The sequence below is a fragment of the Ranitomeya variabilis genome, chromosome 6 (assembly GCF_051348905.1).
Source record: "Ranitomeya variabilis isolate aRanVar5 chromosome 6, aRanVar5.hap1, whole genome shotgun sequence".
In the NCBI taxonomy this organism is placed as follows: Eukaryota; Metazoa; Chordata; class Amphibia; order Anura; family Dendrobatidae; genus Ranitomeya; species Ranitomeya variabilis.
In genome coordinates, this window is record NC_135237.1 from 550,537,273 (window position 1) to 550,560,752 (window position 23,480).

The following is a 23,480-nucleotide window of genomic DNA, read 5'->3' on the forward strand; positions in this document are numbered from 1 at the left end:
CAGCAACAGACCTGCCCGTCCCAGCATCCCGCAGCCACAGACCTGCCCGTCCCAGCATCCCGCAGCAACAGACCTGCCCGTCCCAGCATCCCGCAGCAACAGACCTGCCCGTCCCAGCATCCCACAGCAACAGACCTGCCCGTCCTGACATCCCGCAGCAACAGACCTGCCCGTCCTGGCGTCCCGCAGCCACAAACCTGCCCGTCTCAGCATCCCGCAGCAACAGACCTGCCCGTCCCAGCATCCCGCAGCCACAGACCTGCCCATCCCAGCATCCCGCAGCAACAGACCTGCCCATCCCAGCATCCCGCAGCAACAGACCTGCCCGTCCCAGCATCCCGCAGCAACAGACCTGCCCGTCCCAGCATCCTGCAGCAACAGACCTGCCCGTCCCAGCATCCCGCAGCAACAGACCTGCCCGTCCCAGCATCCCGCAGCAACAGACCTGCCCGTCCCAGCATCCCGCAGCCACAGACCTGCCCGTCCTGGCATCCCGCAGCAACAGACATGCCCGTCCCAGCATCCCGAAGCCACAAACCAGCCCGTCCCAGCATCCCGCAGCCACAGACCTGCCCGTCCTGGACTCCTGCACCCATAGACCTGCCCGTCCTGACATCCCACAGCAACAGACCTGCCCGTCCTGGCATCCCGCAGCAACAGACCTGCCCGTCCTGGACTCCTGCACCCATAGACCTGCTTGTCCCGCAGCCACAGACCTGCCCGTCCCAGCATCCCGCAGCCACAGACCTGCCCGTCCCAGCATCCCGCAGCCACAGACCTGCCCATCCTGGACTCCTGCACCCATAGACCTGCCCGTCCTGGACTCCTGCACCCATAGACCTGCTTGTCCCGCGCCCACAGACCTGCCCATCCCGGATCACGCATATTTTATACATAAGATATTATTTAGGAATTTGCTAAACAAGACAAAACAAATGACAAAGAAATGAGACCACAGCGCTCTGCAGCAACAATGAATCCACAATGAATACAATGTATCCCAGCACTATGCACTGCACCCCGGCACTATGAAATGGATCCAGGTACAATACACCGTATCCCAGCAGGATACACCGTATCACCATTGTTTCCATCCACTGCACACACGGCTTGTTCTCTTACCAAGCCCCTTTCCTGCCTATAGGACACTTTCTGGATCCTACCAACATGCAGGACCCCAGCAGTTACCCCGACAGCTGTGAGCGATGCCCACTTGTATCCCCTCCCCGCTGCTGACCTCCTGTCTGCACAAGCGGCTACAGAAGACGACCACAATAGATCATTTATGGATGGAAAATTGGGAGAAAGGACCAGAAGGGAGAGAAGGCTGCGACCAAATCCCTAGAAAGTACAACTGATCCCAGGAAGAGACTGCAGACTGATGGCCGGAGAAGAGGCTGCAACCTCAGTCCTGTCTGCACAACCACAATAAGACAAGTGTGAACAGGGGCAAGACATCAGGACTATTCATTATAACCAAGAACACGCCGCTGCTCTCTGACATGCTGCAATATGAGAACACTGAATACATCGGAGCCGCATTACTGCTATAGACTCCATGTGAGCCCACCAGCCACGACAAGGCGTACCCCTATGATGGGACCCCAACAGTGTCTGCCTCAAGGGGGCTGGAAGCCAGAGTAAGAGCAGGAGCAAGGTCTAATGAAAAACCACCATACGCTGGGAGAGAAGAGGAGGAGGATACCCCCTGTATCCAAGCGCTGCATCCACTACTACCCCCTGTATCCAAGCGCAGCATCCACTACTACCCCCTGTATCAGAGCACTGCATCCACTACTACCCCCTGTATCCAAGAACTGCATCCACTACTACCCCCTGTATCCAAGAACTGCATCCACTACTACCCCCTGTATCCAAGCACTGCATCCACTAATACCCCCTTTATCCAAGCGCTGCATCCACTACTCCCCTTGTATCCGAGCGCTGCATCCACTACTCCCCCTGTATCCGAGCACTGCATCCACTACTCCCCCCTCTATCCGAGCACTGCATCCACTACTACCCCCTGTATCCGAGCACTGCATCCACTACTACCCCTGTATCCAAGAACTGCATCCACTACTACCCCCTGTATCCAAGAACTGCATCCACTACTACCCCCTGTAACATCCAAGCGCTGCATCCACTACTACCCCCTGTATCCGAGCACTGCATCCACTACTACCCCTTGTATCCAAGAACTGCATCCACTACTCCCCCTGTATCCAAGCGCTGCATCCACTACCACCCCTTGTATCCGAACTACAGCCCTATGGAGCTCCCAGCTAACATTAGAACATAGAAACCACCAGTAGATAAATTCATTAACAAGGTTTTGTTAATGACAAACTAGTTGATAATAAACGATACAAAACATCGCAAACATGATCATCAATAACAGAGAAGGTCAAAGTGGCACGAACAAATGTGGTGTCCCCCCCACAGGCAGGAATAGGGGGAAACAAGAGAACCGCCACATCCGATATCTATAGAAAGTGACCAAATTGTTTATAGTAAAGATAATTAACAGACGAGCGACTCATCACCTAACGAGGAGCATGTGAGATCACACACGGGTCAGTGACCATCCAGCTATTAGAGGTGGAACAAGCTGTGTCATTGCTGGCTCATACTCATGGCAGAACACGCGCGTTTCGCATCAGCTTCCTCAGGGGGCCAAGAGGAAAGACGACGATTACCCCCAATACCCCCTCTGCACTGGATACTGCACCCCCCCCCGGACTCTTATCTATCCTCTATATCCGGGCTACAAAAACTTCTCTCGTGGACAGCCAACATCCATTCTGCACCAACCCCTTCGCCGCGCATCCCCTACTACCTACCCAGCTCCTCTACTACGTGCCCATGCCTGCCCGGCTCCTCCAGTAGGCACTCTCCCTGCCCGGCTCCCCCAGTAGGCGCTCTCTCTGCCCGGCTCCTCCAGTAGGCGCTCACCCTGCCCGACTCCTCTACTACGTGCCCATGCCTGCCCGGCTCCTCCAGTAGGTGCTCTCCCTGCCCAGCTCCTCTAGTAGGCGCTCTCCCTGCCCGGCTCCCCCAGTAGGCGTTCCCCCTGCCCGGCTCCCCCAGTAAGCTCTCACCCTGCCCGGCTCCCCCACTAGGTGCTCACCCTGCCCGGCTCCTCCAGTAGGCGCTCTCCCTGCCCGGGTCCCCAGTAGGCGCTCTCCCTGCCCGGCTCCTCTACTACGTGCCTATGCCTGCCCAGCTCCCCCACTAGGCGCTCTCCCTGCCCGACTCCCCCAGTAGGCGCTCTCCCTGCCCAGCTCCCCCACTAGGCGCTCTCCCTGCCCGGCTCCCCCAGTAGGGGCTCTCCCTGCCCGGCTCCCCCAGTAGGGGCTCTCCCTGCCCGGCTCCCCCAGTAGGGGCTCTCCCTGCCCGGCTCCCCCAGTAGGGGCTCTCCCTGCCCGGCTCCCCCACTAGGGGCTCTCCCTGCCCGGCTCCCCCACTAGGGGCTCTCCCTGCCCGGCTCCCCCACTAGGGGCTCTCCCTGCCCGGCTCCCCCACTAGGGGCTCTCCCTGCCCGGCTCCCCCACTAGGGGCTCTCCCTGCCCGGCTCCCCCACTAGGGGCTCTCCCTGCCCGGCTCCCCCACTAGGGGCTCTCCCTGCCCGGCTCCCCCAGTAGGTGCTCACCCTGCCCGGCTCCCCCACTAGGGGCTCACCCTGCCCGGCTCCCCCAGTAGGTGCTCTCCCTGCCCGGCTCCCCCACTAGGGGCTCTCCCTGCCCGGCTCCCCCACTAGGGGCTCTCCCTGCCCGGCTCCCCCAGTAGGGGCTCACCCTGCCCGGCTCCCCCAGTAGGCGCTCTCCCTGCCCGGCTCCCCCACTAGGCGCTCTCCCTGCCCGGCTCCCCCACTAGGCGCTCTCCCTGCCCGGCTCCCCCAGTAGGCGCTCTCCCTGCCCGGCTCCCCCAGTAGGCGCTCTCCCTGCCCGGCTCCTCCACCAGGCGCTCTCCCTGCCCGGCTCCCCCCAGTAGGGGCTCTCCCTGCCCGGCTCCTCCACTAGGCGCTCTCCCTGCCCGGCTCCTCCACCAGGCGCTCTCCCTGCCCGGCTCCTCCACTAGGCGCTCTCCCTGCCCGGCTCCCCCCAGTAGGGGCTCTCCCTGCCCGGCTCCTCCACTAGGCGCTCTCCCTGCCCGGCTCCTCCACCAGGCGCTCTCCCTGCCCGGCTCCTCCACTAGGCGCTCTCCCTGCCCGGCTCCTCCACCAGGCGCTCTCCCTGCCCGGCTCCCCCCAGTAGGGGCTCTCCCTGCCCGGCTCCTCCACTAGGCGCTCTCCCTGCCCGGCTCCTCCACCAGGCGCTCTCCCTGCCCGGCTCCCCCAGTAGGGGCTCTCCCTGCCCGGCTCCCCCAGTAGGGGCTCTCCCTGCCTGGCTCCCCCACTAGGGGCTCTCCCTGCCCGGCTTCCCCAGTAGGCGCTCTCCCTGCCCGGCTCCCCCACTAGGGGCTCTCCCTGCCCGGCTCCCATCCTGTCCGCACACGTCTGGCCGGCTGTGCCCCCTCTCCCCTCTGTCTGATCCAGCAGGAACAATAATCCGATACAATACAGCAAACAAAGGAGGGGAATCCACGGGCGCCGCTTACCCCACGCACGGTCCCCAGTGCGGTGTCCCCAGTGCTGCGCCTCCTCCCCGCTGCTCCTCTCCGTCCTCCCGGCTGCTCCTCTCCGTCCTCCCGGCTGCTCCTCTCCGTCCTCCCCGCTGCTCCTCTCCGTCCTCCCGCAGCGCCTTCTCCCACCGTCTCCTCACACTCTGATATTATAGTAACTCAGGAGCCACGTGGATTGGAGAAAAAAGCCAAACACGGAGCCCAGACCCCGCCCCGACTCCGGAGCACAGCGGCCGAATGCTGCAGGCGGAGCCCGGGCTGCGGAGCTGGAGCCTGTGTGCTCCGGGTCCCCGGGTCAGACGTGTGGGGGCGACCCCCGGAGACGGCGCTGCCCCCCGGCACAGCATCCTGCAGAGCAGCGGCCTCACTGCGACCACATCCAGGAAGGAAGAGACAGAAGGGATGAGCAGAGGAAGAAGAGCAGAGGAAGAAGAACAGAGGAAGAAGAACAGAGGAGGAAGAGAGACAAAGGCAGAAACCGAGGACCCCGGTCATAAGAGGAGCAGAGGAGAGGACGACACGGAGAGAACACTGATAATAAGCAGAATGTAACAACACTGTTCACACTCACATAAACGCGTTAGTAAATCACCTCACAAAGCCAAATGTCTCAGGATAGTGCCCCATAATTCACAAAGAGGAAAAAGCATCAAAAAAACAGAATAGCTGCAATTCTCAACTGTTCCAAACTTTAGTGATGAGCGAATATACTTGTTACTCGAGATTTCTCGAGCACGCTCGGGTGACCTCTGAGTATTTTTTAGTGCTCGGAGATTTAGTTTTTCTTGCCGCAGCTGAATGATGATACATCCTGTATTATACCCCAGAGCTGCACTCACTATTCTGCTGGTGCAGTCACTGTGTACATACATTACATTACTGATCCTGAGTTACATCCTGTATTATACCCCAGAGCTGCACTCACTATTCTGCCTGTGCAGTCACTGTGTACATACATTACATTACTGATCCTGAGTTACATCCTGTATTATACTCCAGAGCTGCCCTCACTATTCTGCTGGTGCAGTCACTGTGTACATACATTACATTACTGATCCTGAGTTACATCCAGTATTATACCCCAGAGCTGCACTCACTATTCTGCTGGTGCAGTCACTGTGTACATACATTACATTACTGATCCTGAGTTACATCCTGTATTATACCCCAGAGCTGCACTCACTATTCTGCTGGTGCAGTCACTGTGTACATAACATTACATTACTGATCCTGAGTTACATCCAGTATTATACCCCAGAGCTGCACTCACTATTCTGCTGGTGCAGTCACTGTGTACATACATTACATTACTGATCCTGAGTTGCATCCTGTATTATACCCCAGAGCTGCACTCACTATTCTGCTGGTGCAGTCACTGTGTACATACATTACATTACTGATCCTGAGTTACATCCAGTATTATACCCCAGAGCTGCACTCACTATTCTGCTGGTGCAGTCACTGTGTACATACATTACATTACTGATCCTGAGTTACATCCTGTATTATACCCCAGAGCTGCACTCACTATTCTGCTGGTGCAGTCACTGTGTACATACATTACATTACTGATCCTGAGTTGCATCCTGTATTATACCCCAGAGCTGCACTCACTATTCTGCTGGTGCAGTCACTGTGTACATACATTACATTACTGATCCTGAGTTGCATCCTGTATTATACCCCAGAGCTGCACTCACTATTCTGCTGGTGCAGTCACTGTGTACATACATTACATTACTGATCCTGAGTTGCATCCTGTATTATACTCCAGAGCTGCACTCACTATTCTGCTGGTGCAGTCACTGTGTACATACATTACATTACTGATCCTGAGTTACATCCAGTATTATACCCCAGAGCTGCACTCACTATTCTGCTGGTGCAGTCACTGTGTACATACATTACATTACTGATCCTGAGTTACATCCAGTATTATACCCCAGAGCTGCACTCACTATTCTGCTGGTGCAGTCACTGTGTACATACATTACATTACTGATCCTGAGTTACATCCTGTATTATACCCCAGAGCTGCACTCACTATTCTGCTGGTGCAGTCACTGTGTACATACATTACATTACTGATCCTGAGTTGCATCCTGTATTATACCCCAGAGCTGCACTCACTATTCTGCTGGTGCAGTCACTGTGTACATACATTACATTACTGATCCTGAGTTGCATCCTGTATTATACCCCAGAGCTGCACTCACTATTCTGCTGGTGCAGTCACTGTGTACATACATTACATTACTGATCCTGAGTTACATCCAGTATTATACCCCAGAGCTGCACTCACTATTCTGCTGGTGCAGTCACTGTGTACATACATTACATTACTGATCCTGAGTTACATCCAGTATTATACCCCAGAGCTGCACTCACTATTCTGCTGGTGCAGTCACTGTGTACATACATTACATTACTGATCCTGAGTTGCATCCTGTATTATACTCCAGAGCTGCACTCACTATTCTGCTGGTGCAGTCACTGTGTACATACATTACATTACTGATCCTGAGTTACATCCAGTATTATACCCCAGAGCTGCACTCACTATTCTGCTGGTGCAGTCACTGTGTACATACATTACATTACTGATCCTGAGTTACATCCAGTATTATACCCCAGAGCTGCACTCACTATTCTGCTAGTGCAGTCACTGTGTACATACATTACATTACTGATCCTGAGTTGCATCCTGTATTATACTCCAGAGCTGCACTCACTATTCTGCTGGTGCAGTCACTGTGTACATACATTACATTACTGATCCTGAGTTACATCCAGTATTATACCCCAGAGCTGCACTCACTATTCTGCTGGTGCAGTCACTGTGTACATACATTACATTACTGATCCTGAGTTACATCCAGTATTATACCCCAGAGCTGCACTCACTATTCTGCTGGTGCAGTCACTGTGTACATACATTACATTACTGATCCTGAGTTACATCCAGTATTATACCCCAGAGCTGCACTCACTATTCTGCTGGTGCAGTCACTGTGTACATACATTACATTACTGATCCTGAGTTGCATCCTGTATTATACTCCAGAGCTGCACTCACTATTCTGCTGGTGCAGTCACTGTGTACATACATTACATTACTGATCCTGAGTTACATCCTGTATTATACTCCAGAGCTGCACTCACTATTCTGCGGGTGCAGTCACTGTGTACATACATTACATTACTGATCCTGAGTTACATCCTGTATTATACTCCAGAGCTGCACTCACTATTCTGCTGGTGCAGTCACTGTGTACTTACATTACTGATCCTGAGTTACATCCTGTATTATACTCCAGAGCTGCACTCACTATTCTGCTGGTGCAATCACTGTGTACATACATTACATTACTGATCCTGAGTTACATCCTGTATTATACTCCAGAGCTGCACTCACTATTCTGCTGGTGCAGTCACTGTGTACTTACATTACTGATCCTGAGTTACATCCTGTATTATACTCCAGAGCTGCACTCACTATTCTGCTGGTGCAATCACTGTGTACATACATTACATTACTGATCCTGAGTTACATCCTGTATTATACTCCAGAGCTGCACTCACTATTCTGCTGGTGCAGTCACTGTGTACATACATTACATTACTGATCCTGAGTTACATCCTGTATTATACTCCAGAGCTGCACTCACTATTCTGCTGGAGCAGTCACTGTGTACATACATTACATTACTCATCCTGAGTTACATCCTGTATTATACCCCAGAGCTGCACTCACTATTCGGCTGGTGCAGTCACTGTGTACATACATTACATTACTCATCCTGAGTTACATCCTGTATTATACCCCAGAGCTGCACTCACTATTCGGCTGGTGCAGTCACTGTGTACATACATTACATTACTGATCCTGAGTTACCTCCTGTATTATACCCAGAGCTGCACTCACTATTCTGCTGGTGCAGTCACTGTGTACATACATTACATTACTGATCCTGAGTTACATCCTGTATTATACCCCAGAGCTGCACTCACTATTCTGCTGGTGCAGTCACTGTGTACATACATTACATTACTGATCCTGAGTTGCATCCTGTATTATACCCCAGAGCTGCACTCACTATTCTGCTGGTGCAGTCACTGTGTACATACATTACATTACTGATCCTGAGTTACATCCAGTATTATACCCCAGAGCTGCACTCACTATTCTGCTGGTGCAGTCACTGTGTACATACATTACATTACTGATCCTGAGTTACATCCTGTATTATACCCCAGAGCTGCACTCACTATTCTGCTGGTGCAGTCACTGTGTACATACATTACATTACTGATCCTGAGTTACATCCTGTATTATACTCCAGAGCTGCCCTCACTATTCTGCTGGTGCAGTCACTGTGTACATACATTACATTACTGATCCTGAGTTACATCCAGTATTATACCCCAGAGCTGCACTCACTATTCTGCTGGTGCAGTCACTGTGTACATACATTACTGATCCTGAGTTGCATCCTGTATTATACCCCAGAGCTGCACTCACTATTCTGCTGGTGCAGTCACTGTGTACATACATTACATTACTGATCCTGAGTTACATCCAGTATTATACCCCAGAGCTGCACTCACTATTCTGCTGGTGCAGTCACTGTGTACATACATTACATTACTGATCCTGAGTTACATCCTGTATTATACCCCAGAGCTGCACTCACTATTCTGCTGGTGCAGTCACTGTGTACATACATTACATTACTGATCCTGAGTTGCATCCTGTATTATACCCCAGAGCTGCACTCACTATTCTGCTGGTGCAGTCACTGTGTACATACATTACATTACTGATCCTGAGTTGCATCCTGTATTATACCCCAGAGCTGCACTCACTATTCTGCTGGTGCAGTCACTGTGTACATACATTACATTACTGATCCTGAGTTGCATCCTGTATTATACTCCAGAGCTGCACTCACTATTCTGCTGGTGCAGTCACTGTGTACATACATTACATTACTGATCCTGAGTTACATCCAGTATTATACCCCAGAGCTGCACTCACTATTCTGCTGGTGCAGTCACTGTGTACATACATTACATTACTGATCCTGAGTTACATCCAGTATTATACCCCAGAGCTGCACTCACTATTCTGCTGGTGCAGTCACTGTGTACATACATTACATTACTGATCCTGAGTTACATCCTGTATTATACCCCAGAGCTGCACTCACTATTCTGCTGGTGCAGTCACTGTGTACATACATTACATTACTGATCCTGAGTTGCATCCTGTATTATACCCCAGAGCTGCACTCACTATTCTGCTGGTGCAGTCACTGTGTACATACATTACATTATTGATCCTGAGTTGCATCCTGTATTATACCCCAGAGCTGCACTCACTATTCTGCTGGTGCAGTCACTGTGTACATACATTACATTACTGATCCTGAGTTACATCCAGTATTATACCCCAGAGCTGCACTCACTATTCTGCTGGTGCAGTCACTGTGTACATACATTACATTACTGATCCTGAGTTACATCCAGTATTATACCCCAGAACTGCACTCACTATTCTGCTGGTGCAGTCACTGTGTACATACATTACATTACTGATCCTGAGTTGCATCCTGTATTATACTCCAGAGCTGCACTCACTATTCTGCTGGTGCAGTCACTGTGTACATACATTACATTACTGATCCTGAGTTACATCCAGTATTATACCCCAGAGCTGCACTCACTATTCTGCTGGTGCAGTCACTGTGTACATACATTACATTACTGATCCTGAGTTACATCCAGTATTATACCCCAGAGCTGCACTCACTATTCTGCTAGTGCAGTCACTGTGTACATACATTACATTACTGATCCTGAGTTGCATCCTGTATTATACTCCGAGCTGCACTCACTATTCTGCTGGTGCAGTCACTGTGTACATACATTACATTACTGATCCTGAGTTACATCCAGTATTATACCCCAGAGCTGCACTCACTATTCTGCTGGTGCAGTCACTGTGTACATACATTACATTACTGATCCTGAGTTACATCCAGTATTATACCCCAGAGCTGCACTCACTATTCTGCTGGTGCAGTCACTGTGTACATACATTACATTACTGATCCTGAGTTACATCCAGTATTATACCCCAGAGCTGCACTCACTATTCTGCTGGTGCAGTCACTGTGTACATACATTACATTACTGATCCTGAGTTGCATCCTGTATTATACTCCAGAGCTGCACTCACTATTCTGCTGGTGCAGTCACTGTGTACATACATTACATTACTGATCCTGAGTTACATCCTGTATTATACTCCAGAGCTGCACTCACTATTCTGCGGGTGCAGTCACTGTGTACATACATTACATTACTGATCCTGAGTTACATCCTGTATTATACTCCAGAGCTGCACTCACTATTCTGCTGGTGCAGTCACTGTGTACTTACATTACTGATCCTGAGTTACATCCTGTATTATACTCCAGAGCTGCACTCACTATTCTGCTGGTGCAATCACTGTGTACATACATTACATTACTGATCCTGAGTTACATCCTGTATTATACTCCAGAGCTGCACTCACTATTCTGCTGGTGCAGTCACTGTGTACTTACATTACTGATCCTGAGTTACATCCTGTATTATACTCCAGAGCTGCACTCACTATTCTGCTGGTGCAATCACTGTGTACATACATTACATTACTGATCCTGAGTTACATCCTGTATTATACTCCAGAGCTGCACTCACTATTCTGCTGGTGCAGTCACTGTGTACATACATTACATTACTGATCCTGAGTTACATCCTGTATTATACTCCAGAGCTGCACTCACTATTCTGCTGGAGCAGTCACTGTGTACATACATTACATTACTCATCCTGAGTTACATCCTGTATCTCTTTTTTATTATAAAAGTACAAAACAAAACTTACAGGCAAAGCTTACAGACAAACTCAATAACAAAACAAATTATTCACAGTCCCCAAAAGTCCAATGTCCAGCATATTTATACAAACAAAATGTTCCTCCATTTCATTAATACCCCCAGCAAGGGAAGAGACCTCAACCTATATCCTTTTTCCTCTCCCCTTGTACCTTTTTCCCTCATACACACATACCCATGCATTCATCCCTAGAAAAATAAACAAAAGTCGGCCAACTGCCCTAAAGAAAGCAAATAGGCCACCTGGCCAAAACTTAATCATATATTATTTTTTTTTATTATTTTTTTTTATTTTTTTTTTATTTTTATTTTTTTTAATTTTTTTTTTTTACCTCCTAAACTAAACCACCACCATTCCCCCAAAGGTCCCACGAAAGTTTGTGGCCTATCACACCAGGTCCCACGAGAGTTTGTGGCCTATCACACAAGGTCCCACGAGAGTTTGTGGCCTATCACACAAGGTCCCACGAAAGTTTGTGGCCTTCACTATACAACAAGGTCCACAGAAGTTTATGGCCCTTTTTTCCTCTTCTTGGCATCCCGCCGGACGTCCATTCTCCAAAACCCATCCCCCCACCCCCCAAGAAACCCCCCACCCCACCTAAACTAAATCCCCCCTACACGCATCATAGTACACATGTAACATATATACAACCTTATAATAACATATAATCAATAATAACATAATAATAACCAATACACACCTTAACCATGACCAAAGAACAGGCCCAAGTTCAATGCTTGCAAGCCCTATACCCGGGTTACCAATTACAAAACAAAAATCTATAAGTGAGGGTTACAGCCCACCACCAGGAACTGGAGACCATAGAGGCTCTCACCCTAATCTACCGCACATCACCCTGACCCTCCCTAACAACACAAAAGAAAAAATCCTGTCCCTATAGCCCTACTAATCTCTCCCTACCTGCCCCTACCTGTCCCTCACTGACCCTCACTACCAACCTAATACTAACTACCTGTCCCTAAAGACTGTCCCTATCTGTCCCTCCCTGTCCCTACACATCTATCTGACCCTACAAAATAAAGATAAAAAGATAAAAAAGACTAACTCAACCCTATCACAGGCACACAGAACCTAACTCTCCCTAGGGCACATTAAAGGAGAAACCCCTCCAAAGAAGAGAGGCCCTCCCTGCACCCAGCCTCTCAAACTCCAGCAAGCGCACTTTTGCCAGGTCACCCAGGATGTTCCTAATCACCTCTTCCCTGGGGAGGACTTTCCGCTGAGTAGACACTAGACACCGTGCATTCCACGTGTGGAACCTAGTTACTAAACTAACTAAGAAAACAGTGCCCCGATCTCGGCCACCAAGGGACCTGAATGCCCCATAGGCCCACTCCGCATAGGAAAGGCCTGCCAGCCTAGGCCAGCCAATGGAAGCACCCACCCTGCTGTAGACCTCTGTATTAAAGGGACACCGAAGCAGGAAATGCTCCATGCTTTCAAGCATACCGCCACACTCTTCGCGGGGACAATCCCGGTCATCAGAGCATCTGCACTTCAGGTTGTCCCTCACATACAGCTTCCCATGGAAGCAGCGCCAAGCCAAGTCCCAAAACTTCAAGGGGATCCGCTTAGAGTTCAATAACCCGAGCCCTACCTCCAGATCCCAGCTTGGGCAATCCCTGAGCGCCAGGGGCTTCTGAAAGTGGGTCAACAGGACCCTATTGTCAAGTAACCTTCTCGACATGGTCCTGATCTCCCACACTCCCAGACCCCACCGACGGATCACCTTCAGAACCGGGGTAGCATAAGCCGGAAGATGCCCATGAGGTGTTCGAAGGTCCTTTACCTGCCCTCCTGTCTCCCATTCCTGGAAGAAAGGCCGAAACCACCCCCTACAGGAGAATACCCACAGAGGAGCCCTCTCTGACCAGAGGTTGGCGATGTTTGCCTTAAGAAAGGTGTTTACTAGAAACACCACTGGGTTGACCATACCCAACCCTCCTAGTCTCCTCGTGCGGTACGTGACCTCCCTCTTGATTAGGTTCAGCCTATTTCCCCATAACAATTGGAAAAACAGGCTGTAGACCCGTGTCCAAAGAGGCTCTGGCAAGATGCAGACGCTGCCCAAATATATTAGCAAAGGAAGCAAATAGCCCTTGGCAAGACTAACCCTTTCCCTTAGGGTCAAAGACCAACCCTTCCACTGATCCACCTTCTGGGCGGCAATCTTAAGTCTGCCCTCCCAGTTTTGCTGGGGATAGTCCCCCGGGCCGAAACTGATGCCTAATATTTTTGCTGTGGCCTGAGGCCCTGGAAGGGTGTCCGGGAGATCAAAACTTGGATCTCCCCCTCCCAGCCAGAGACTCTCACACTTGTCCCGGTTGATCATGGAACCGGATGCCACCGAGTAGCGTTCAACCTCAGACATCACCCAATCTGCCTCCTCTCTCGAGGATACAAAAAGGGAAACATCATCAGCGTACGCCACTACCCTCAAGGCGGCCTCTGGCTCCGCCTGGTCCATCCTGACTCCCACCAACGGTCCACGCTCCACCCTCCTTAAAAGGGGGTCGATCGCAAACACGTATAACAGCGGGCTCAGAGGACAGCCCTGGCGGACACCAGACCTCACCTCAAAAGGGTGTCCGACCCAACCGTTCACGAGCGGAAAAGTCTCTGCCCCATTGTATAAAACTCTCAACCAATCAACAAACCTCCCAGGCAGACCATACCTCAGAAGGACGGACCAGAGGTACTCATGGTTAACCCGGTCAAAGGCCTTCGCCTGGTCTAAGGACAGCAAGTACCCCTTCCAGTGACCTGCCCTGCCCTGCTCCACTGCCTCCCGGACACCGAGCACAGCACTAAATGTACTGCGGCCTGGAACAGAGCAGTGCTGGGCCCCCGAAAGGAGCCGGGGCGCAAACTGCACCAGCCGATTAAAAAGCACCTTTGCCAGAACCTTTCGGTCCGTATTGAGAAGCGCTATGGGACGCCAATTCTCAATACGGGACGAGTCTTTACCCTTTGACAGGATAATCAGGGCTGACTTCCTCATTGAACTGGGTAGAATGCCCGAGGAGAGGCACTCATTAAAAACCTCAGTCAAGAGGGGGACCAAAGAGTCCCTAAAAGTCTTGTAGAACTCGGATGTTAAGCCATCCGGACCGGGCGACTTTTTGGGCCGGAGCCCATCAATCGCCCGTCTCACTTCCTCTTCCCTGATTGCTTCTGCCAAAGCATGAAGAGAGGGGTCATCCCCTGGCTCAGGGATGGTTTCAGTCAGGAAAGCCGACATCTCATCCCGATCAGGATCCCTCCTCCCCAAGAGGTGCAAGTAGAAGGATCTGACCACCTCCAGGATCCCTGATTTGGATCTGTTCAGGGACCCCGTACTGTCAATCAGTCCTCTCACCATCTTACAATTCACTGACAACCTGCAGTTTCTGTAAGGGTCGGGCGAGCGGTACCTCCCGAAATCCCTCTCAAAAACCAAGGATGTGTGCCTATCATACTGGCACCCCTTGAGCAAGGTCTTCACCCTGGAGATTTCCTCTCGGTCCCCTCCAGTCGAGACGAGCTGCTCGAGTTTCCTCCCCAGCTCCCGATACAGGCGGTACCTGTTCAGGCCTCTGAGGCTCGAGAGCTGACGGAAGAACCCTGCGACCCTTCTTTTGAAGATCTCCCACCACTCAGACTTACTGCTACAAAGACCCAAGAGAGGTACCTGGCTCTGAAGAAATTCCTCAAAGGACTGTCTTACTTCCGCCTCTTCCAGAAGGGACGAATTCAGCTTCCATAGGCCTCTCCCCATCCGGGGGGTCTCTGTAACATTCAAAGTAAAGAAAATGAAACAGTGATCGGAGAACTCCACCTCAACAGCGGACACTGCAGAAGAGACGGCTTCCTCCTTTAAAAAAAACCTATCTATCCTAGACCTACTGCTTCCCCTAAAAAAGGTGAAACCCTCGTGACCTGGGGTGTGCCGGATGTGGACATCCACCAGGCGAGCTTCGCTTACTATGCTATTCAAGGCTACGCTATCATAAGCCAGCCGGTCTCCGGGGCCTCCCCTATCACGGAGTCTGGTTACAGTATTAAAATCCCCACCGAAGACCACCTGCCGGCTCGTAAAAAGATAGGGCTTGATCCTCAGGAAGAGACATTTACGGTCCCACTTGGATTGTGGGCCATAGATATTGATGAGCCGAAGCTCCTGTCCCCTCATGAAGACGTCAAGGACCAAACATCTCCCCATTTCTACCTCGATCACCCGTCTGCATTCCACCTCCACGGTCTTAAAAAGGACCGCTACCCCGCTATACGGCTCGGCCGCAAGAGACCAGTATGAGGGCCCACTCCTCCATTCCCTCTTTGCTTTGTAGATGGACCCCAGGTCCGTTAGTCTGGTCTCCTGCAAAAATAAAATATCAGCCTCAACCCGGGTGAAAAAATCAAAGGCCGTAAATCTAGCCGTATCTGACTTTATGCTGGCGACATTAATCGACGCCAGAGTCAACGGGGTAGGTTCCGCCATCATGGGTGATTGAGTTAGATGGCCTGTTTTTTAACCGTACCCCCTGTTTTCCTCTCCCCTTCTGAGGAAGAGCCCGACTCACCCCTCCTCTTTAAAGATACCGAGGTGTCCATATCCTCCTTTATAGCACTGGATTTCCCAGAAATAGATTCCTTGCCCCTGGACCCCGAGGTAGTCCCCCCTCCAGAGGAGTGTGAATCCCCCGGAGGACAGACCTCACCACTCCCCGAAGGCACCCCAGATGTTGCGACCGGCCCCTCACCCCCGACCTCCGACACAGCAGAGTCATCGAGGGCTTGGAACCGATTGGAGAGGGGGATCAGAGGGGAGTCAGCGAGCCCTTCCGTAGGCACCCCAGTGGCCAGGGGGGGGGGGCTTAGATTTTTTAGCCTTGTTCTTCCTCTTCTTCCGACTCTTACTGGTACGATTGTCACCCGTTTTTTTAGGCTGCTCCACCACCTCTTCATCCAGACTTTCATACTGGGAAGAGTTATCAGAAGCAGCCAACTCCTCCCTCTCCATCCTCCGGATCTCCTCGCTCACCGCCTTCTCCCCCAGGGCCTCAGAGGCTTCGGCTGCCGTCTCCAGGGTGGGGGCAGTCATCACCCCAGTTGCCTGAGGCTTATCCTGCCCCCTGCCCTTACGGCTCCTCACCTGTTGCCACTGGTGGGCAGATGTACCAGCCTCGCCTTTCCTCACCGACCCCTCAGCTCCCCTCATGCCTCCACCCTCAGCCACAACAGAAGTTGCACCACCGGGGACCCCCCCTTGGCTCCCCCCTGCCGGGCCAGAGATGGTGCTGGAAAAGGAACGGGGGCAGCGGCTATACGGGTGACCAAGGTCACCACACAGGTGACACCTAATGTCACCACAGGCCGCGGCAAGATGGCCTACCCCGCCACACAAGGCACATTTCTGTACCTTGCAGCCTGCGCTGAAGTGGCGGGGATCACCGCACCTGTGGCAGACCTTCGGTTGCCCCTGGTAGAAGATCTGGATTCTGTCCCTCCCCAGAAATGCTGAGGAAGGGATGTGGGTGACCGTACCTCCTGAAACCTTCAACTTTACCATGAAGGTCCAGCCCCCTGACCAAATGCCAAACTCGTCCCTATTTTTTTTAGGGACCTCGGTGACTTCCCCATAACGGGAAAGCCACGTCATTATGTCGACCCCAGAGAGTGACTCGTTACTTGTCAGAACGGTCACCCTCTTTACACTATTTTGGCGAGACACCGCCTGCACGGCAAAGTCTCGCCAGCCGGGCTCCCCCTTTGCCAGTTCGAAATTCGACCAGAAAAGCTCCAAGCCCTCTGGCCGAACAAAACTGACATCGAAGAAGGAGGTGCCAAACGGATGAATCAGGGCAAAGATGTCCGTCGCCCTGAAGTCCATCTTCAGAAGGAGCTCCACAACCCTCGCCCTTGGCGGGCACGCTTCACTGCCCCTCCACCGAAGACGGACCACATTCCGCCTGGCCACCCCCTGCCCGGCTGTCGGGAGGGACCAAACCGTTTCCCCTTCCCTTTTATCTTGGAAGGCAGCCTGGCCGTGTCTATCCAGCCAAAAGGCCAAGTCCACCACTCTTCCCTCTACTTCGATCGTCCGTTCTCCCTTTTTGAGGGCCTCCAGGAAGCGGCGCCGCAAAACGCTATCCCTGAGATCCAGAGGCGAGGAAACCCCCTGACTAGACCCCGGGGCTCCAGCTACCACCCCCGAATAACTCCGAGAACCTGTGGCTGGGGGGGCAGATGGACCGGCCCCCTCCCCCCTTCTCCCACTACCATCAGACACCGTACTCACACTTGCCACCTTAGACGCACTGCCACTCGCATCCTCAACCATAGACACTTCCATACCCGCACCCTCCTCATCCACTCCATCAGTCACCCCACTCTCACTCACATGCACACTGGGGTCAGTTTTATTTTGCCTCACCTTTTGGGTATTTCCAGGTTCACTGCTACCGCCACCTACTGGTGGCATCTTCCCTGCTGGGGGGTTTGGCACACACAGCGCTGCTGTCCCTTTAAGAGTCCTGCTGCCATGGGACTTAAGCAGCACAGCCTGACTGTCCACCATAGCAGGCACAGAGTCTCCTCCCTCACTGGCAGGTAGGAAGCCAGGTGCAGACCCACCTCCAGCTCCATCCTGCCTTGTCACCGGAGCCCCCACCACAGGTAAGCCCCCAGACTCAGGGGACCCCGCCAGGCAGGCGCCCTTGCTGCTGTCTGCTGCAGTCCCTGCTCCATTGCTGGCTAAGACCATTTTTTTTTCTTTTCCTTGGGAAGCCACGCCCCCAGCCTTCAGCCGCACAGCAGAGCTTTCCAAAGCTGCTCCTACATGGGCAGCGGGTGCCGAGGAGGCCACGCCCCCTGAGACCGGCCGCAGCGGGACCCCCAGAGCCGACCCAGAGCTGGATCCACCCCCAGGAATCCCCCCAGCGGTACCAGTCCCCTGAGGCACAGCACCCCCCACCACCACACCCTGGGCCACAAACAGCCTGGCCACAGCAACTCCAGCGGCTGGCCCCAGGCTAGGCCACTCCCCCTCATCATCCACCAGCGGCGGTGCCCCCAATGCAGGAGACCCCGACTTCACCGCAGACCCCGCCAGGGGAGGCCCCACCATTTTCTTTTTATGAGCCTGTAATGCCGAAGCCACAGGCCCCTCCCCCTTTACTTTACTAGGTGCCTGGGTCCCCAGAAGCGATCCAGATTTAGCGGATCCGTAAGTGGGGGACCCGGACACCCCAGCGCTCACCGCCGGAGATGCGGTCCCGGCTGCCACTCTCTTGCCCACCTCTGGGCCACCTTCCACACCATGCTCCATATCAGACACATCACTACCCCCTCCGTTACCACAAACAGAGGCAGCGCCCTGCGTGTCATGGCCTGTAATCTCCCCGCTCCCTCGCTGCGGACCCACAACAGAGTCCGAGCCGGGGTGGGTAGCGGGTGCCGCACAGCGGGATCGGGGGGCCCCAGAGAGGGGGACATACACATATTTCTCCACAGTAGATGTTTTCTTCTTACTTTTCTTTGCCTTTCTCTTCATCCCCCTCCTGGTTGCCTCGTCCTCACAGATCTCATCCCCAAACCTCAGCTGGTTAAAACGGACCGGGGACTCGATCTGCCGGATCTGCTGCATGACGAGGCAGCCCCCCTCGCTGCTACTACCACCATCCTCATCCTCCCCCTCGCTCCCGCTGTCCCCTGAAGGGCCAGAATCTGACGGGAGAGCCACCTGCTCGGGGGCTATCCCGCTATGCGACGCCTGGAGATCTCTTACCAGGCCACCAGGCGGTGGGTAGGGCGCGACCTCCTCCTCGCATTCCTCATCATCCTCCTCCACCACCTGGCCGGAGCTCCGTGACCCCTCCGGAGCCCCACCGGTCATGGCTCTGAACCGGTCGTCGTTCTCCAGCTTTTCACGGAAGGGCCCGCTGCCATCCAGGATCTCACACCTCCGGCTTTCCAGGTCTTGTATGGATTGTTTGATCTTCTTGACCGCGGCGGATAGCTCGGCCTTCCTATTGCCGGAGGCCCTGTCAGACCTGTCCTTAGCTACCCTCAACTCCCCCCAGAGGGATTTTAGCTTCCTTGAGGCGTCCTCATACTCGCAGAGGTGCGCATGGATGCGTGAACCATAGCCCACGGCGGATTCTCTAGCCGCCTTAGTACCCCAACCAAGGGGCACCGCTGCAGCACCCCTGCTCGTACTCGGCCTACCTCCGGGGGAAGGAGCCGCCGCGGCCTCAGGGGTCCTACGGGTCTTCATGCTGGATCCCTTGCCTGATCCTTGGCCAGATCTTGTGGCCCTAGCCGGAGTTGGAGTCCTCCCACCCCCCGCCGGCTTGGACCGGGAGGCGGGAGCCGGGGGCCCAGCCCCGGAGGCCAGTCCCAAAATGAGCCTTCTTTCCTGGGAAGGGGGCAGACAAAAAGTCCTGGATGAAAAAGTTTACCTCCCTTCCCAGGAGCTCTCTCTATGCAGCACACAGAGCACACGGCAAGCAGGCTCCACCTCTTCCTGCTGGTGCAGTCACTGTGTACATACATTACATTACTGATCCTGAGTTACATCCAGTATTATACCCCAGAGCTGCACTCACTATTCTGCTGGTGCAGTCACTGTGTACATACATTACATTACTGATCCTGAGTTACATCCTGTATTATACCCCAGAGCTGCACTCACTATTCTGCTGGTGCAGTCACTGTGTACATACATTACATTACTGATCCTGAGTTACATCCTGTATTATACTCCAGAGCTGCCCTCACTATTCTGCTGGTGCAGTCACTGTGTACATACATTACATTACTGATCCTGAGTTACATCCAGTATTATACCCCAGAGCTGCACTCACTATTCTGCTGGTGCAGTCACTGTGTACATACATTACTGATCCTGAGTTGCATCCTGTATTATACCCCAGAGCTGCACTCACTATTCTGCTGGTGCAGTCACTGTGTACATACATTACATTACTGATCCTGAGTTACATCCAGTATTATACCCCAGAGCTGCACTCACTATTCTGCTGGTGCAGTCACTGTGTACATACATTACATTACTGATCCTGAGTTACATCCTGTATTATACCCCAGAGCTGCACTCACTATTCTGCTGGTGCAGTCACTGTGTACATACATTACATTACTGATCCTGAGTTGCATCCTGTATTATACCCCAGAGCTGCACTCACTATTCTGCTGGTGCAGTCACTGTGTACATACATTACATTACTGATCCTGAGTTGCATCCTGTATTATACCCCAGAGCTGCACTCACTATTCTGCTGGTGCAGTCACTGTGTACATACATTACATTACTGATCCTGAGTTGCATCCTGTATTATACTCCAGAGCTGCACTCACTATTCTGCTGGTGCAGTCACTGTGTACATACATTACATTACTGATCCTGAGTTACATCCAGTATTATACCCCAGAGCTGCACTCACTATTCTGCTGGTGCAGTCACTGTGTACATACATTACATTACTGATCCTGAGTTACATCCAGTATTATACCCCAGAGCTGCACTCACTATTCTGCTGGTGCAGTCACTGTGTACATACATTACATTACTGATCCTGAGTTACATCCTGTATTATACCCCAGAGCTGCACTCACTATTCTGCTGGTGCAGTCACTGTGTACATACATTACATTACTGATCCTGAGTTGCATCCTGTATTATACCCCAGAGCTGCACTCACTATTCTGCTGGTGCAGTCACTGTGTACATACATTACATTATTGATCCTGAGTTGCATCCTGTATTATACCCCAGAGCTGCACTCACTATTCTGCTGGTGCAGTCACTGTGTACATACATTACATTACTGATCCTGAGTTACATCCAGTATTATACCCCAGAGCTGCACTCACTATTCTGCTGGTGCAGTCACTGTGTACATACATTACATTACTGATCCTGAGTTACATCCAGTATTATACCCCAGAACTGCACTCACTATTCTGCTGGTGCAGTCACTGTGTACATACATTACATTACTGATCCTGAGTTGCATCCTGTATTATACTCCAGAGCTGCACTCACTATTCTGCTGGTGCAGTCACTGTGTACATACATTACATTACTGATCCTGAGTTACATCCAGTATTATACCCCAGAGCTGCACTCACTATTCTGCTGGTGCAGTCACTGTGTACATACATTACATTACTGATCCTGAGTTACATCCAGTATTATACCCCAGAGCTGCACTCACTATTCTGCTAGTGCAGTCACTGTGTACATACATTACATTACTGATCCTGAGTTGCATCCTGTATTATACTCCGAGCTGCACTCACTATTCTGCTGGTGCAGTCACTGTGTACATACATTACATTACTGATCCTGAGTTACATCCAGTATTATACCCCAGAGCTGCACTCACTATTCTGCTGGTGCAGTCACTGTGTACATACATTACATTACTGATCCTGAGTTACATCCAGTATTATACCCCAGAGCTGCACTCACTATTCTGCTGGTGCAGTCACTGTGTACATACATTACATTACTGATCCTGAGTTACATCCAGTATTATACCCCAGAGCTGCACTCACTATTCTGCTGGTGCAGTCACTGTGTACATACATTACATTACTGATCCTGAGTTGCATCCTGTATTATACTCCAGAGCTGCACTCACTATTCTGCTGGTGCAGTCACTGTGTACATACATTACATTACTGATCCTGAGTTACATCCTGTATTATACTCCAGAGCTGCACTCACTATTCTGCGGGTGCAGTCACTGTGTACATACATTACATTACTGATCCTGAGTTACATCCTGTATTATACTCCAGAGCTGCACTCACTATTCTGCTGGTGCAGTCACTGTGTACTTACATTACTGATCCTGAGTTACATCCTGTATTATACTCCAGAGCTGCACTCACTATTCTGCTGGTGCAATCACTGTGTACATACATTACATTACTGATCCTGAGTTACATCCTGTATTATACTCCAGAGCTGCACTCACTATTCTGCTGGTGCAGTCACTGTGTACTTACATTACTGATCCTGAGTTACATCCTGTATTATACTCCAGAGCTGCACTCACTATTCTGCTGGTGCAATCACTGTGTACATACATTACATTACTGATCCTGAGTTACATCCTGTATTATACTCCAGAGCTGCACTCACTATTCTGCTGGTGCAGTCACTGTGTACATACATTACATTACTGATCCTGAGTTACATCCTGTATTATACTCCAGAGCTGCACTCACTATTCTGCTGGAGCAGTCACTGTGTACATACATTACATTACTCATCCTGAGTTACATCCTGTATTATACCCCAGAGCTGCACTCACTATTCGGCTGGTGCAGTCACTGTGTACATACATTACATTACTCATCCTGAGTTACATCCTGTATTATACCCCAGAGCTGCACTCACTATTCGGCTGGTGCAGTCACTGTGTACATACATTACATTACTGATCCTGAGTTACCTCCTGTATTATACCCAGAGCTGCACTCACTATTCTGCTGGTGCAGTCACTGTGTACATACATTACATTACTGATCCTGAGTTACATCCTGTATTATACCCCAGAGCTGCGCTCACTATTCTGCTGGTGCAGTCACTGTGTACATACATTACATTACTGATCCTGAGTTACATCGTGTATTATACCCCAGAGCTGCACTCACTATTCGGCTGGTGCAGTCACTGTGTACATACATTACATTACTCATCCTGAGTTACATCCTGTATTATACCCCAGAGCTGCACTCACTATTCGGCTGGTGCAGTCACTGTGTACATACATTACATTACTGATCCTGAGTTACATCCTGTATTATACCCCAGAGCTGCACTCACTATTCGGCTGGTGCAGTCACTGTGTACATACATTACATTACTCATCCTG

General features: G+C 51.6%; 1 protein-coding gene across 3 annotated transcripts in view; it reads right to left on the reverse strand.

Annotated features, from left to right (window-relative positions):
* LOC143783062 (CMP-N-acetylneuraminate-beta-galactosamide-alpha-2,3-sialyltransferase 1-like) overlaps positions 1-4,873 on the reverse strand; it is a 131,899-nt gene extending 127,026 nt beyond the window's left edge. The window contains exons 1-2 of one of the 3 annotated variants that reach the window (XM_077271265.1): positions 4,717-4,742; positions 4,600-4,671 (exon numbers count right to left, since the gene is read on the reverse strand). The gene's annotated coding sequence lies outside the window, so the exon portion shown is untranslated. Of the gene's footprint in view, positions 1-4,599 lie in introns of all 3 variants that reach the window. The other 2 variants (XM_077271267.1, XM_077271266.1) reach the window with 2 other exon arrangements.
* Between the last annotated feature and the right edge of the window lie 18,607 nt (positions 4,874-23,480).